This window comes from Drosophila mauritiana, chromosome 3L (assembly GCF_004382145.1).
Source record: "Drosophila mauritiana strain mau12 chromosome 3L, ASM438214v1, whole genome shotgun sequence".
NCBI lineage: Eukaryota > Metazoa > Arthropoda > Insecta > Diptera > Drosophilidae > Drosophila > Drosophila mauritiana.
Genome location: NC_046669.1, coordinates 21,436,143 through 21,454,412, shown reverse-complemented (window position 1 = coordinate 21,454,412; position 18,270 = coordinate 21,436,143). Strand labels below are relative to the sequence as shown.

The window sequence follows — 18,270 nt, the reverse complement described above, 5'->3', positions numbered from 1 at the left end:
TTCTCGCTTTTATTTTCCATTTCCCGACTTTTTTTCTCGCTGTTCCTCGCATATTTATTTACATGCCGGAAGAAGAACGCCGAACGGGAACGAAAATGAAAATGAAAACGAAGTCGACAGCGGCGGTGCCAGCGACGCACGTCATTAACAGCTCGTTTTCCCCATGGAGGGGGGTTTTGGGTGGGTGGGTTGCTGGTTGGTTGATTCTCGGCGGTGAGTGGGTGGGTTGGTGGCCGCCTTAGGCGCGTATCTGTGTGTCATATTGGGTTCGCCTCTTGGGGCCATCTAGCAAATGGAAATAAGTTTGTACATTGGCATGGAAACTATTTTGTACTTAGCATTGAAATAGTTCGCTACTTTGATTTGGCTTTGGAAGATAGGAAGTTGCTTCAGTGCCTTAGTGGAATGTTTGTCAATGCTTCAATCGAAATAGTCAGCTGTGTGGGCTCTCTATATGTATTTATATTTCGAGATTCTAAGAGATGTGCTCACTCAAATGTTTATCAATGCCTTTTTAAATACTGATCTTTAAAATAAGTCAATATACATATGTATGTACACACATGTATACAGAAAGGTAAACCAAGTTACTTTTCTAAAATTAGTATCTTTTTACTCATTTCTTATTAGTATTGTTTTATGACTGGCGGCATAATTAAAAATTCCGTGCGAAGCCTTGTTTTATGTCATAATATGCTTATATAAGATATTGACTTTATCAATGTCTCGGCTATTAAATATAAATGGCATAACAGTCTTAGTTTGGAAAAAGGGCTCTGGGGGCTTTTTCGATATTGGCTCACTGTGGGATTTCCTTCTTTTGCCTTCCAGCAATTGCCTCGCCTTTTTATTATTTTTCTTCTGCGTCTTTCCAAACTTTTGGCCTGGCTGTCCCTCAATATCTGCTATGGGCCAAGTTTTCCCATAAAAATTAACTAAATTGGCTTACCAATTATCGCAACTCAATGGCAATTAGTTTTGGAGCCACTCTTCTGGGCGGAACTTCGAGTGGATTCGACATTTTTTCTCAGTAGAATTGCTTTGCTTAATTTAAGTTGCATATCTTTGGGACTGGGAAATAAATGAGCCTTGAATTTTGGGAAATTGTTGATGTGTTGGACAACAAAATGCAAGCTCCTAACGCAATCCGCTCCTCCTTTTCCGCCTTCCCCATTCCAAAGCAATTCCAAGCAAATTAGTTACGCCTAATTTGCAATTCATTGCAGGCAACAATTGACTTTGCCAATGATACAATTTGAATACGACCACCCCATCAGACCCCCGCCCACGACCTTCGAATCCCCTTCCACATGTCGATGCTTCTGGGAGGCTGTCTATGAGCTGCTCACTTTCCATGTGAACGCCTCAAGAGCCGTCTAAGTTGATTGATTTTGTGTGTCTAAGTGGAACGGGGAGCAGGAAATCAAATTAAAAATCCTCACACCACTGGAAACCGCTGAGCGCAGAAATTTTGGTGCAAACCACGGAATATACTCACTTCAAGGGCCAATCCAATTTACATTTTATATAGATAGATACATATTGATATTCGTAAAGCAAGAAGAACAAGCCTGTCCGGAGGCCAGACTATTGATTACACGATCAGACACTTAGAATTTGTATTTTCAAAAGATGGGCGTGGGAGTATGTTAGAGTGGGCGTGGCAAAAACAATTTCACATGCCGAATATATACCGTTTATACGACAGACGGACATAGCCAGATCGTCTTAAATAGTGATTCTGATCAATAATATATATCCTTTATAAGGTTCGAAACGGTCCGTTTTACCAGTTATATTCTATCCAACGAATTTAGTATACCCTATTGCTCTACAAGTAATGGGTATACAGAAAATGGATGTAGAATGAAAGAATGAAGATTTTCCGGCCCCTTATAATAAATATATCAGGATCACTAGATCACTAGCTAGATGCTGTACCTAATCAATCTAGTTAAATAATTTCTTAATATGTAAATGGTATTTAGTTTGTTTATCGATATCCACGCCTAGGAGCCACACATGTTTCAAGTTCAACTATTTAAAACTATTAAACTAATGTTGTTATCGAAGCTAGTACTTTATAAAACATAATTATAAGCAATGATTTGAAGTGAGCAGATGGTGTAACTCCTATTCTGCGTAGACAAATGCCTGTTTTCACTTTTCGAAGTATACATACCTGTCATTCTTTTACTTCCACTAAAACATAATTACTTTTAAATTAGTGCCAAAAGCGTTGATTGCGTATTTGCAGTCAGAACTTTCCATTGCACAGCACAGCACTTTCACATATCGTAGCCGAAGGTTTCTGCCAAACTCGATTGGTTATAAGCAGAAAAGGCAACACACTTTCGTTGGGATCTAGTTGTCTTGGGGGTAATCCCGTACACCGAGAATAGATGGAACGGCAGAAAGAGAAAGGAAAACAATGTACTATAAATTATATTGCCTGAATTAATTTTGCTCCAGGACAAGCCCGGAACTTTATCACCTGCTCTAACTGGATCTGTTGCCAATGGCAATTGCAATTGCAAGGACACCGCATCGCCTCTGCGTCATGGGCGCCATGTGCAGCTGGCAGATACATGGGGTAGTGTATCCATTTAGTAAATGCAACTCTCATCGGGGTAGTTGCAAATATTTAGCTAAAATATGCCACACTTTAACATCCTTAGACAGCAGAGCAGTGCAGAGTGCTGCCACAGTTCCCTGCCATTCCCTCGATGTGCCCGAGGCTCCTTTTGTTGCCGACTTGGTTGTATAATTTAATAAGGTCTGGTAAAAGGTATTGGCCGGCACCGGGAACCAGGCTAAAAGGAAGTCGCACACACCCGCATACACACGCACTGGCAACGGTCGCTGGTATTGCAGCACGTTTTGTAGTTTTCGACAGGTGGGTGGTGGGCTGGGAATGCATAATTTCATTATGCTTACCGAACAAAGGCTCTGGGACCAGGCAAAGGTTCTGGGCCATCGCGAGACGCAGATCCAAGGGTTAGAGATGGCAATAGAAGCGTATTAAAGGAGAAATCATTAGGAAATTTACATTCCCTGAATTAATCATCGAGATATGTAAAATACTTGAGGGTAATTCCCAGGGCACCACAGTTTCCTTTTCACATTCCACGGCCACAGCACTTAGACAAAAGGTTAACTGGCACTCTGCCAGATCTGCGCCTTCGTCATTAGTTGGCCTGCCCGCCTCTGTATGTTTTATTCCTGTCCACGTCCTATAAATTACTTAGTGCCTTTCGGTGCTGAAGTGTTGCTCTGCGGGTTGGCCAGCAACCTGGCATCTTTCCCGACTATCCGACTCCCCGACTCTCCTACTCACCGGCTTTCCTGACTTCCTAGACGCTTCATAAATTTCAATTTATCTTTGGGACCGTCCTCCGCCTCACTCGTATCCTTGGACCATATTTATTTGCAGCTGTTGACAAGTAACATTAGGTTTAGAGCGATGGCAGACCTGGGGGATACAAAACGCCTCTAATGCATAGGGTTCCTGGACCAAAAGGCTAAGAAAAGGAGCGCTGGACACTAGGAAGACGGAAAGTTTTTTACGACAGGCCATTAAATTTATCTACCTAATGGTCCATAAAGTGAGTACAATGCACGTTCGACAAAGTACATTATATATGCATTATCTTCAAACTCAACCAAAAGATATTGGCTATCAATATATTAAGAGGTCTGAACAGAAGATATCTCAAAATCTACAAATCGCAACTCTACTTAAAATATTTCGTGTTATAATATAGTCTGTAAGGCCTTATGTTATCAATAGCATTATCCATAGTTTCAGTATTTGACAAGAATGTCAGTCATTAATCCGCGTTAAAAGTGCAATCTATAAGTGAATAACGAAAGGAGACTCTAACCTTAATACGTTCTTCTAGCGGTGTAGAAGTTTTCATTAAAGTTTTATCCACCTTCATCCTACAAAAAGTTTTTCTTTTGGACGAGAAAAATGGGAAAGGTGGGCGAAAGTTGTACTCATTAGCATGCGGTCCGGTGTTTCGTAGAGGATGTCAGCTCCTGGCTGCTGGTTACTGCTTATGCGTGAGCAACTTTCAACGGCTGACAACAGTTTTGGCTGCTCAAGGGTTAAGGGGACCGATTGCGGATGGGGCCTTAACCGCTTGCTCCCCCAAAAGACAAAAGTGAAACAGCACGCGGGCAAAAAAGTTTCTCTATGCTAGGACCAGGAAGCCAGATCCTGATACGGTCTGTGCTCCCAGTTCCCAAGTTCGGTTATCCCGCCCAGTCTGAGTGTGTGCATCTGATGTTCTGTCAAAACTGTTTGCATCAATGAAAGCGAAAACTAATACCCCATACAGTTGAAAAAATTGTGTATGGATCGGATATACGTAAAAAAACGATAAAGGTCAAGACGAAATTAAAAATGAATATGAAAGAGGCAAGTCTCAATGTTTACCAGCACGTTTGATTTATACTTGGTATTATTAGATGAATATAGGTTTCCTGGGAATATTACAAGATTATTAGAGTGAACAGTGATTTCCAAAAGTAGTTCTGATATTCTTCTGTCCTCATTCTTAAAACCGTAGGGCTCATTTTCGTGCTTTCGTGGTTTTTAATTGATTCAAAACTGCATAAATGTTAGTTTATAGCGTATTTTGGTTGAGTGTTTCACGCACTCTGCTTTGTTTTCTCACATTCCCCACTGTCTCCGGCAGCTCACTTAGCAGACAAGTTGAGAGCAATCCACATGCATAGTTTTTCGAGTGCAATTAAGTGAAACTCGTGATAGTTAGCGCAGGGGAGTGGATGGATGGGCAGGATGGTCGCCCAGGACATGTGGCAGCGAAGAGTATTAGCTACAGGATGGGTGACACACACAGAAGCCAAACTTGGACACGTTGCCATGACAGTGCTCCACGTTGAGCCACTGATCCGCCGCCGAAGGAGCGGCTCAGAATTCCGAGGGACTCCAGCCGAAGTTGTAGCTGCTGGGTTCTTTGATAATGTGAGTCATATGTAACACTCGTTCGCATACAAAGCGTGTCATTAAAAGTTATTCCACCTCCACTGGAAACGTCGCCCCATTTCGCAGTGTACATGGATACATGTGACCCATAGCTCTGTGAAATGAAGGAAATTTGAATATGAAAGCGTGGTTGGCTGAAACAGTTATCATCGTTTTAATGAATAAATACAAAGACTATTATTACCATTTCCGATTGTATTTGACAAGAACATTCTTAATAATGTTCTTTGCGACGTGTGCGCTTTAGGGATGAAGTACAGTAAGAACTGGCAAAGTGTAATACAGTTCCAACTCAATATTCAAGTTATAGGATCTACGTAAATCATCATGTTTATCTACATGCGCAGGGAATTTTTTTAATTCTAAATTCATCGTAATACTCTGCGTTAAGTTCATCCTGTAACTTTTGTAATAGTATTTACCCACAGCACCACTAGAGCAGGACGATCTAGAACAACAAGAGCAACATGGTCATCATATAAAAAGTATACGAGCCGAGACAAAATTACACGAAAATATGTTTGCACAACTGGGTCGGGTCATGTCCAATGAGGTTCGTCGCAGCTTTTGTCGCCGGTGGCCAGCAGTGTGCCTGCGTGTGGCATGTGTCCTTGTGTCCATGGGTCCATTTGTCCAGGAACAGGACATTGGACATCGGACAGCGGACAGCGGACATCGGAGGCGGCGCTCGTTGGTCGCTTGGCTGGTGTATCCAATTCCATTAAAATCAATTTGTCTATTTATTTAACCGATAATCTGCCGAAGCTTCAACTGCCGGGCTGTAAAGTTGTCGGCTCCCTCTTTCCAATCGGGGCAAGTGGAGTGGGGGCCGCTGGCACGGGAGGGAGGCGTTGGTAAAGTGTACATGCATTGAAAGGATACGACAGGTGACAGTGTCAGCGGGGGTCAGTGCTGAGGGGGTGAAGAGGAGCAACCACTTTTGTCAGCCTGATGCCATGGGAAGGCTCTAATTTGTCAACATCACGCCAGGTGAAATGTTTTAATTTTCTGCCCTCACTTTGGCGACCAAACGTCGATTTATTATCATCCCACCATGTTTCCTAGTGGGGTCGCTGGGGTCACCTCTGTGTAGTCAATATTTGCGTCAAAGGAGAGCATCATCTGTGCAGGTGGGCCACAAGGTGGTAGTTTTTACGACACTATTAACATCATTGTGTACGTGTGATCTATGCGATGAGGTGCCAAAGCTACCCTGGATACCAGCTCCTGGAGAAATCGTGCCTCACTTGAACTTTGATGGTCTTCCTCCTTTGCTCAACTTTTCACGGCTCATTTTGGCCTGTACATAAAAATCGACTTGGCGCCCGGAAAAGTAGGCAACATAAAAAGCATTAGGCCAAGAGCAAACACAAGGGACGGCAAACAGGCCGTCGAACAGCTGCCTGCGTTGATTTTGACATATGAGAACCATTTTCCTTATACACGGCACTTAATTATATTTCGGGAACGGGATGGTCGCGATACTTTCCCGTTTCGGGTTCGGGCCCTTTTCCGTTTGGTGTCCATTAAACGGCTAAGATGCGTCAACGAGGCTTGATTACATATCGATTCGTTGGTACGTTCCATTAGAAGCAATCGTGCGATCCTGTTTTGATTATTATAAACCCCTTCTCTGTAGAAGCTAAGTGCTTGGTTGGTTGGACGATTTTTCTTCATGACTTTAATACACGCTTGTAATGCATTTCACGCATTAAAATAATGGTCGATTTGGGGAGTTGAGAACATTTTAAAATAATTGAATTTGAGTGACATGCTCAGCTCCAAGGTTTTCTGTAAACAAGTGGCTACTTCGACCTAATGCAGAGAATCATTGGACATTGAATTAGTACTGATTCCTACGAATACTAGACTTTTTATTGGTTCTGTCCTCAACAGTTAGCTTCATAGGCTTTTCGCCATTTCCCACTTTCTTGCCATTCCCCGCCCATCAATCAAATTCCTTTGGACCACTTAGCCATCTCGAAAGTTGGATCTGGTTGGGGGGCCATAGCTTTCGGTCTAGTCCGTTGGTTGACAGATTTTCCGTCCGTTGGCTTCCTCTGACAGTTTTTCCTTTTCTACTGCTGGCCACTTGAAGCGCAAATAATTTAAATTAATAAATTGAATTTAATTGACAAGCATTTTGAGTCGCCAGTGAAGGGGAGCACTTCTGTAAGAGCAGTGCCGTGTCAATGAGTTGTGCGTTTTCCAGCTTTGCCATACTTTTCTCTGCCCTCAGATGCCCGATTTCCCTGTTCTTCGTGATTTCCCTGCTCGCTTTTCAATTTCCGCTGCATAAATCTTTTATGGCCGGGAACTTTGCACGTCGAACGCAGGGAAGCTAATCGTCAGTAAGCATTTGCTAGCCGTCTTGCACTTGGCCATTTGCTTTTTCGGCTTGGGGATTTGGTTTTCATTCCAATGCGTTTGCTGGCTGCTGATGTTGCTGGTTCTGGAGCAAGTTAACCATGAGCATGAGCAACCCCAGACCAAAGCCAAACTGCCCCTCTAACAACTCTGTACATTGGCAGGATTGGCTTTTTGTAAGTGCACAACATGGCGTATACTTGACTAAATTTGACCATTTGCCCGTTTAAACAGGTTTGAAGCAGGAAGCAAAATATTTGAGTGTTTGGCCCAGCATTGTATGATTAATTGACGGTGAGGTCACCGAACTCAATTAGTTGCCTGGCATTGATTGCTGAAAACAATCCATCACGGAAGGCCGGAAAACATTTGGCAGCTGCAGATTTGAGTAAGAGAAATGGCCTGAAAGCGTTTTTTCAAACGCAGAAGGGGCTCTTCTTAGTCAAACCACAAACTTTCCTCCAATAAGTCCCCTAAGCAGGCTCAACTCTCCCACCCAGAGTTGGGTCGGGTGTGCTATTTACACTTTATTCAAATTATCGTATTAACTGCGCTTAATAAACATTCTTAAAATGCTTCTCTGCCGAGCAACTTTCAACTTAATCTACACACACTTGGCAGCTCATAAGTCCGCCCCTCGATCCTCTCAGGATATTTGAGCAGTTAGGCAAGCTGACGACTTAAATGTCCTGGTGATGGCTTCGCTTGACGTCATCCTGTCGGCAGCTTAATGGCTTGATTATATCCCTTTGCCAGAGTGGCTGGCTGGGCTTTTTGTTTTAATTGTGGCTGAGTCTGGGATAAACCTCCGCTCCCACCGATGATTTATTTGAAACATTTTTGATTAATCGGCCGGGCCGATTGTGCGCCAGTGATTTATTGGGCGGCACATCGCACCTTCACGCTCGACAGGTGATCCAAAAGGCGGCCGCGAAAAACATAATGCCGCGCACCACCCCCTTTCACGCCCCTTTCCCCATGCCACATGTGGTAGGAACACGCTGCGACAAAGCGGTCCTGCCAGGAAATTTGGCAGACAGGCAAAGTTTCTTCGAGGTTCGCCAGGGACAAAAAACTTTTTGCTCAGTTTCCAAATTGCCGCGCTGTCTTTTGAGCCTCTTATTTTCAGATAAGGCCCGCAGAAGCTTTATTCACACTTCCTGGAAGCTTAGGTCTTAAGACTTTTCCAAGTCTTCAAATTAGAATTTCTATAATTTTCTTCTTTACTCAAAGGGGAGGGCATGTGATATGCCAGACGTCTGCCAGTTTTTTGGTATAGCGTTAAAATTATTTTTAAGCCACCCAACCCAAATGATAAACATAACATATATTTTCTGGAATATTCGAAATGAATTTGTACTCTGTTGAATATTCGGATCAAACTAACAAACAAAACACTGGATTTTTCTTTGCTTTTCCTTCGAGATGAGATTTACTACTGAAGAAGATGGAATCATCTTTGCATGTTTCTTATTTATGGCAACCCTATGGATCATGGTTGAAGCCAATTTCCTTGGGTTTTGGTCATTTCCCACTATGTTTTCCTCCCTCTAGGTTCTCCTGCATATCTCCTCTGCTTGCCCTGCCACTCATTCATCCTTCCATTAATTTCTTGCAGTTTAATATTCAATTTGATGCCAAGTCAAATGTTCTTTATCCAGAGCCAAATTTGACAAAAATAAATGAAACGTTTGAAAAACGCCTGTAAAATCACGAAGGGGAGGGGTAGCACTAGGCAACCGCTCACTTTGATTGAAGGAGGGTCTGATGTGCAAATCATTTTCTTATTTGCTTCCTTCATTTTCCCAGAGTCATTCGACACACGCCAGCAGTTTTAGGGGCATTCCCCTTCTGCCGCTGCTCGTCATCTTCATCTCCATCTCCGTCTCCATCTCCATCTTGTGACATCTATTTTGATGACGCTGTCAGGTGGGGGATACCACCCACCCACTCACGTATGCCAGTCAAGAATGCAGTCATGCGTGTCTCGATTTCTTTCACTTTCTTTTCAGTTTCCACGTCACTTTCTGCCCACATCAGCGATGGTTCTGACAGTTAAAGTAAACCAAAGTAGCGACACAGGAACAGGAAACTTAATTGCGAAAGCAAACAGTTGGAGAATATGATGGGGGAGGGGGTAGGTAATTTATTCGAAAGTTCACGTACATGCCCCGCTCAGTTCTTACTGATTTTGAGTATTTCAACAGTCCTACTACCACATCCTTTAACACTGCCAATTGACTTCGGATGGCCACAAATGAATCGCCTGATTGTCTCCATTGATTCCCTGCATATCCTGCGCAAAGGTGCCGCAGAACTTCATTCCGCCCGATAATCAGCCGCATTTATATGCCAGTCGGGCACAAAGGTCGCCGGCAGGAGCGTCAGCGGCTGCTGCCGACATTTAAAATGAACATAAATTAAATCATAAATTGCAACAATTTCCGGTAAAAACATTTACGAAGGGAAATCGCGAAAATGGCCGGGCGATGGCAAGGGAAAAGGGCGACTCGAGAAGAAAGTCGGCAGAAATGTGCTGGGGAAATCGAAAGGGAAATTGTTTTTCAATGGCTGGCAAATAATTATTGTTGTGGAAAGTCACTGCCAACGCCCCATACCGTTTGTCCTTCCACCTCGCGCCCTTGAGTCTGCTCCATCAAAATCCAATTAAAAGTCAAACTAAAAGTATCTTAGTGTCGATGGCCAGCTGTTGTTGACAGCTTGTTTTGGCCGATGATTGGCCAGTTGGCTTTCCCACCTAGCCTAGCCCATTGTTTAACCCACTCGTAAAGGTGTCGCCTGTCATCATGCACATAAAACAGGAGCAAAAACGGAAAAACTAACCCGGGAATCCAAGTTCTTATATTATTTTGGCGGTACGTAGGCATACGTACTGAAAAGATCTGGAAAACAAAATGTTTACAACTTATCAAAGCATATCCTTGATGGATTCCTTGATTTACACAGAATGTTTTTTGTTTTGAAAATATATTATTAAATTAACGTTTCACACTGAAGTGAGCATATACTTGAACCGAACTTCTTAATATATTTGTCCAGGTATATATTAATGTCTTAAGTAACTATTTCTTCGGTTCATACGGGACTTCCGCTAGTGAACTTGCATAGCCTGAGGAGCGTGACACCCCAGGACGCATTACACTTCCATGAGCAGCGTCATATCGCCACCGACGATTGCCCTTGTCCTTGCATCCACCTATTGTCCTTGCCCAACATACCCGTTGTCGCGGGCCCTAAGGTGCATTGTTTATGTGCTTTGGCCCGGTAAGTGGGTTTCTGATTGCGGAAATTAGCTGGTTCCAGGTCGTTGTCTCAGCCGAACCGAGTGGAGGTCCTGCCGGGTGGCGCCATGTTTTCTTTCCATTTGATGGATATGCATGCAAACGTGTGGCCCAACTGCTGTTGCACTTGCTCATCCTAAACAGAAGCCAGATGGCTGGGGTTGGGTTGCTAGGGCTGGCTTTGGTTTACGTCGCTGTGGTTGGCGGTATTTACGGTTTTGCGGTTATTAAAAGTGTCAAAAGCGTGCAAATAACGATGACAGCAACACGAGAAATTTCCGTACTATGTGTGTGGAGTGTGGAGTGGGTTGTGGTAGTGTGAAGTGGAAGTGAGTAATGCTATCTTGGTGTCGGTGTTGTGACCAAGGCTGCTAAGGATCCAGCTTTTGTGCGGAGATCGCCCGCTTGGACTGATTTTGATGCTGAGTCTTTTCGCTGAGATTAATTTGCAGATTCAAAATCAGATTTGTTTTCGTACAAAGAATTCATGTTTTTTATAAGCACTATTTTATTGCTTTTTTAAGGTTGATGTGTTTTTTTGGCTGGCTGTTATAATATTAAAATTTTTTAGAAAATCCACGCTTCGTTAATTTAAGTTTTTGTACACTTGTTCTTCGCAAAGATGAAACGAGTAGTTTTAATACAAAACTTATCCACTGATAATTTTCCATCAAATGTAATGAAATAGCTTAGAGGTTCCCTTCCCGCCCATTCACTTTCCCCCTTCAACTCCATACATTTTTAAGAGCGAAAAGTTGTACCAGATTTCTGCCAGATTTCCGAGTTCCGATGGCGCCGTGTGTGCTTTAGCACCCGGAATAGGCTCGAAATTGTGAATAGAATTGGGTCGGCGAGGCGCCGCAGGATGTGGATGTGGGGGCGGGAATTTCACGGGGCACCATTGAAATAGCTTTCAGTGTGGAGACTCAGCTGCATTCCCATTTCCATTTCAATTCCAATTCCGCTCGCATTTTTGCATCAACTTTAAGTGTCCCGCGAAGCTAAAAAGTAGTAAAGAGAGTAGTTATAAGCACGCATAAAGCGAACTTGGCTACGGAATTTTGTGCGTTGAGTGCTTGCTTTGTAGCTCCCGATAATGTTGCCTACAAAGTATGTAATTAAAAGTCGTACAAAGTCATACTCAAGGCTTTCGTCCTTATTTTAGCCGGCACTGGGCCAATAAAAAATCGCCTGCCAATCGCAAAGGGTACAGTGATAATGTAATAGGCTCCCTGCCCTTTGACCCTTATCCCAACCGCATGGCATACACATTTTTGAGAGCAAAACTTCCGGGGAACGGGGGGCGCAACCGCTGCTGATGAGATGCCTTTGACTGCAGCCTGCCAGGGCCGCGATGGCATATTGTAAGTGTCCCAAAACCCACTGCTCTCTCCACCATCCTCCTCCTCTTCCTCCTTCTCTGCTCGGGGAAAATGCAAAAGAAAAGCGGTGAAAAGCAGCTGCCGCCGTCGCGTCCAAGCTGAGTGAGTGATGTGGCAACAATTTTTTATGCGTTTGCAGCCAACAGCCAGTACAGCACACTGCACATACAGTGGGGATTGGCTAGGGATTGAAGTGCAAATGGAGCGTGAAAAGAGGAGATCAACTGGAAAACCTGGATAAAATTGCTGGTTTAGGTTTTAATGGACACACCAGAAACAAATGCTATTGAGGCGCAATATAAGTTACATTTAAACTTTAATCTTAAATGCAAACACAAAATTCGTAGTTTCCTAAAACTATCTATACTATACTATATGACTATACTTGCTTATTATTATCTATAAACTTATATTTATGCATTATTGATCGTAAAAATTGTTATTAAAATATTCGTGAAATATGATATTATTTTCTATTAAAATGTTCGGTTTGTTTTCATTTTCTTTCAGAACACCTAAAGTAATTAAACAGTCCACGCATGACAATGTTCCCTATACCTTATTTCGCTAAAATGTGTAAGCATCATCTTCTGTTATATCGCGCACAGACACACGAGTTCTAAAGCTGAAATTAAAATCTTAGCACAGAAAATTATGCACATTGAGTCGACAGAACCAGCTTAAGCAGACGAATAGTTCAGGGTCTAATTGAAGAGCCCGCACATGAATTGGATGATTAATGAATGATTTATGCGCTGGAAAGTGTGTCGTAATTAGCATATTATGCAAATCAGGGAAACCAGCAGAAAAACTGACCAGAATGCTTCCGTTTTCGGATAAACGGAGCCGGAGGTCTTGTCAGTCGGCTTGTGTTTTCAATTAACATGCACCACGCTCCATTTGCTTCACGCCCTAAGCCGAAAGTGCTTTCTTAGCCCTCATAAGTAGGCAGGCCAGTCACCTCTGTTTGCTTTCGCGTTTCGAAAGTTGAAAGTTAACTAATATTGAATTACTGCTTTGTGGTAGTTCAAATCTTTCCAGTTGCTAAACAAATTTGAAGAATTCCTGCAGCTGCTAATTTGTATCTCCGTTGCGGTTGAGTGGCCAGAGTCTAACCAAATCCACCGAACTATCCATCCGATTCTGCTCAGTGACGGCGGCACGTACTGTTGGCCGGGAAGAAGTCAGTTGAGAGCCCAGAGAACCCGCATTCCTGGCCGGCCTTGGCATATCCCATTATTATGCAAACCGCAGCTCGAACTTTCCTTTACAGTTCTTTACTTTCCTTTGCTCCGACTTTGAATGCTGCGAGTGTTTTTTGGCTCTTAAAATAATTTTCATCACGCCCGCTGATTGATTGATTGGTGGATGAATGTCCCCAGCCCCTTTCGGGGCATTCAATTAAGCGAATGCATTAAAATGTATATGCATCGGGAAGGCAGATCGAATGGAAAGCCAGAAATTGTGCATACCAAATGAAAATACCAAATTGAAATGATTTCCTCTTGATCGAATTCATTGTTATTGTGTTCGTTAAGAGCTTATAATGGCATTTTGTGCCACGGAGGCAGCTTACCGAACCAATTAGGGGGCACTTCAACGGGTCCACGAGGCGTATGCGTTATGGAAACGAAATTACCGCAATTAGTTGAATAGTTTTATGCGCCCTTGGCATATACTAAATAAATACTCACTTGGCCTGTGAATGCCTTTAAAAACAAACTCTATTGTATCTGTGCGGCAGCGGGGCGTATACGTAATTTAAAATGGGAAGCTAATGGATGGGTTCGGATATTTATTAGCAGAACGATTGAGGCCCAGCGTGTGCCGAGCTCCCCGTGGAAAGCACAAGCAGACTTATTCATTAAATCACTGGGCATATTAATGCAGATGAGCCCAAGCAACTTGCAACTTAATTTGTATATTTAATTATTTTTCAATTACCATTTTAATTGATTTATGCGACAACATCATTTACAATTCCGCTGCCATGTCGCAACGTTTCGTATCGGGGTTTAATGTGTCATTTCAATTCGGTGGCCAAACATCTTCGGGTGGACAGCGTAAATCATTGCCAATTTAATTGAAAAGATTAAACATTAAAAATATCAATATTTCATTGATTACATTGCCGGGCTTAACTGCATTAATTTTGATTCCTCCCTTCCAATTTTCTTTAATGTATTTTTTGCGGCTATATTAAAGGAAAATAAAATGTCACAGTTTCCCCGACTAACACATATTTTCAATCAGATAGGAACCCGCTGGTTCTGTGCATAAAGATAAATTAATCTGTTTGGGCATATGCCCACTTTATTTGCCTAAATACCCAAGAGATTTCGGTGATTTATCGATTATGATCGTTGAACAATTTTTACACCAATTACTCGTAGAGTAAGAGGTCGTAAAGAATTGCTAAAGTTTATGTAACAGGTAGAATGAATCCCATATATAAAAGTAGATAACGTGTAAACGTGTACTTTTACGCCCACACTTTTAAGAAATGTTTGGATTTTTTTAATTTTAATATTTGAGTTGGCCACGCCCACTCCATAGCCCAAAGCTGTCACGCCCACACTTTTAAAAATGTTTTGATTTTTTTCATTTTAATATTTAACTTGTGCCTTTCTATCGATATGCCAAAAACATCTTGACCACTAATTGTCGGGAAAGTGTCAGGCCCCTTACTTTTAAAAATGTTTGGATTTTTTTCATTCATATATTTGTCTTGCCGACTTATTTCGATATGACACGTCCCCCAACGCCCACAAACCGCTAAAACTGTCACATCCACAATTATGAAACATTTGTATCGATGTGCCAAAACGTGTATCAGATAGTCGAGGAAATTGACTATAGTTTCCTCCCTTCCTCCAATTCAAATTATTCATATTTTCTGCTTGAATAACTTAGAAATATTTTTGTATACACTCTATTGCACAGATTTCTTTAAAATGTGGAAATACAAATAAATTCAACAAGACCTTAAAGAGTTTTTCGCCGCCTTGGCAGACAAGCAGCAAAATACAAAGTTGTGAATTATTAAAAACGCTTTTAGAGTTGCTCGAGTCCTGAAACGTCTTTTACTAAACGATGCGGGGTTGTAGCTGAGGTGCAGGTCACATGTTCATATACGTTGCCATATATTTACTTGTATATTTATGTACACCAACATATGCACGTGGATTCGTATCTGTGTCAAAGTCTTATTGAAATTTTCATGAGGCGGCAGTCCGAGCAGATAATGTGGCCTGCCTTTTGATTAGATTTTATGTAAATACTTTCTGGGCAACGAACCCCAAAGATGGAGCGCCGCGCTCGGGGGCTGGAAGGAGCCACCAGCCACCGCAGACCGGAAAAATCAAATAAATATATAATCATGAGGTTGGCGCGAAAGTTAGCCGCGCTTTTCAAATTGGTATAAATGCGGCACGCTTTGGGACAAAAGCACTCGCTGGGTCGCAGACCCCGGGGGCGTATAGCCGGGATTTTCAGCATGCGATTGTGCTAAGTCTGTTACTTAAAAGCCGCAACATGAAATAAAATAATAATCATGCTCACGCTGTTGAGTTCGCAGCCTCCCAAGAAAGATTCCGGCACCCGCGGAACCGCTTTTCCGCAAGAAGTTTTAGGTGGCACGCACTTGGGAGCTGTGCCGTTTAATTAATTAAAGGTGTTCAAATAACACACGGCGTGGCACTTGGGAAACCTTCATTCTTTTTCCCTAATACACACATGCTTTTTTTGGCATTGCCAGTGTGGATTGCCCTTTTTCCTTGGCATAGGTAATGGGCGAAGTTGGTTTTTTTTTTTTGGGTTACGGAAGGAATGCGAGCAAGAAAAATGTGTGGGAGATTTAAAAATCTGATTTCTTAGGTTCTGTCTTTAATGAAAGTGGGTTCTTTGAAGAATATTGATTGATTTATAATTGTAATGTGCTGCCGAACTTAATAGAGGTTCAAAGAAGAAATATGCTGTGACACTTTTTTATTTGTTCTTTGAAAAAGTGTCAAATTTGGGCTGTGTGGGTTTTGATTTGGAAGTTTTCTTGTTTTTTTGGTGGCTTGACTGACAATTTTATCTTAATTAAAGATGTTTACTTTTGCTATAGTATAATGTTTAGTTAAGATACATGATTAATGTTGGTCATTTGGTTAAGTTAAGTTACTAGAATTTGTTTAAGTTACGACATTAGTAAACTAAAATTTGGAAAATTTTGTTTAGTTTGTAGGGCTATATTATTAGTATTTGATATATATTTTTAAATAATTAACAATTTCTTGTCACTTCTTATAAAATATTTGGAATATCCTTAATCCGCAATTAAGCTGGTGTTTTGCCTTACCTGCTTTTATCAGTTATTAATTTTGGGTCAAGCCTTACGGCTTTCTTTTAGTTTTCCTGCCACTGCCACAACACCTTGTCGCTTTGAGTTGCAATGGCCGTAAACATTTTGTGGCACATTTCATTTGAATATGCCTGAGTGGACTGCAAGTTATAATTGTTTGCAATTTATTTATTACACAAGAACGAATTCTGTTAATTGGTTTGGCCCGTCGTTAACAAAGCTCATTTGAGAAATTTCGGTTTGGTTTCGGTTGCTTTGCCACGACAACGGAGCCCAGGAAACTTTTTCACCAGAACTTTATGGTTCGCCCTCTTTTCCTGTGCGTAATGAATCGATGAAGATCGAGAGACAATCGAATCGAATCGAATTCAATTTGCGTTGCCTGCGTCGGAAAGTTGTTGCTGGCTGGCAAATTGTCACTTGAACTTTGCGGGAATCTCTGAGCTGCCAGCTTCTAATGCCGCATCACGAAAGATGGAAGAGGTCGTATATATCGACGCCGCCTGCTTCCGCCACTCGCGTCCACACCCAACGCCAATTCGCACGGAACTGAAGGCGAGCGGTCCGTCCTTAAACTTCAGCCACCCGCAACAGTTCGCCTCTTTGTCGGCTCCCCTTTTCGGCCGGGCCGAAACAATTCGGGTCGGAACGAGTGGTCCGCGTCGGCAAAGCAGGGCAACGCCGCTCTCTTAACGATTCTCTCTTAGTTGCCAAACTGTTGATTCAGCACGGGCCCAAAAATACTTATTACACTCTGAACGCATCAAAAACAAATTAAAATCATTTACATTTCCCTCTGACTTTTGTGATCTAATGACATATTTATTGTATATAATATATATTTAATATCTAGTCATGTTCACTTAACACCTACAAATGGTCTTAAGGGAAGAAGGACTGTCAATATTAGCCTCTGCTATCATAAAACTGCAACTTCATTATGCAAAAAAATAAGTTGATAAGGGCAGAAAATTCGATTATTTCGATTAGTATTAAAATTGTAATCACATCGGACATCGACAATCCAGTTCTGTGGACAGTTTGTAAAAACTAAAATGTTGCTTAAATAAAATTAAAGCCAAGTGTCTTAAAAAGTAATAGGTTGATGCCTCAAAATAGGACAGCATTCCCGCTGCAAACGGAGAATTTCGAACTCGTTTCTTCACTTTCACTTCTTGACGCACTTTCGGTCTGTGTCCTGGGAAAATGGCATTTACATGGAGAATCGTGCCAAGGAGACAGCTGCAAGAAGTGACAATTCGCATCACAGATTCATGGCAGGATGATGAGCACGAGAAGAAGGGCTGTGGTTATTCGCACACTCCGTTTCGCAATGATACAATAATTTTCTGTAGCTCCTGCTGCTCCGGTTATTGTTCTTGCAGCTTGAGCTGGCTGCAGGCAGGAAACTCAATTATCTTGGAGCATGAGTCTGAAAAAGATGAGCAGTCCTCCTGGATTATTTGAAAGCTGCAACCCTTTGGCCAGCCGGTTATAGACTAGGTCCCAGTTGTTGTGGGTCACCTCGTGCTGAGCCATGTTGACCGCACCTCCTCCCTGCTGATGTCAATTAAAGTTTCAGAAGTTGCATGTCGCATAAAATTATCCTGCACACATTGTCCAGGCACACATTGGAAACAGCTACGGTGTTTATGCCATTAACTTTTCACGCATTTTTTGTTTATCATGAATTCAGGTAGGATGCGTGAAAACGGAGCCGGAACTTCTGGTTAAATGAAAACAAGTCAGACAAGTCCGTTGGAAATTACTCTTCCCTATTACTTTTAACAACTGCAAAATGTACTTTATGCACTTTTTCGCCTTTAAATCTTACTTTTCCACTTGTTAACTACAAGA

The 18,270-nt window shown here is 42.1% G+C and overlaps 1 protein-coding gene across 1 annotated transcript in view; it reads right to left on the bottom strand.

Moving 5' to 3' along the window:
- Positions 1-16,945, bottom strand: part of LOC117141166 (tyramine/octopamine receptor) — a 30,962-nt gene extending 14,017 nt beyond the window's left edge. The window contains exon 1 of the mRNA XM_033304503.1: positions 16,411-16,945. The gene's annotated coding sequence lies outside the window, so the exon portion shown is untranslated. The remainder of the gene's footprint in view (positions 1-16,410) is intronic.
- Between the last annotated feature and the right edge of the window lie 1,325 nt (positions 16,946-18,270).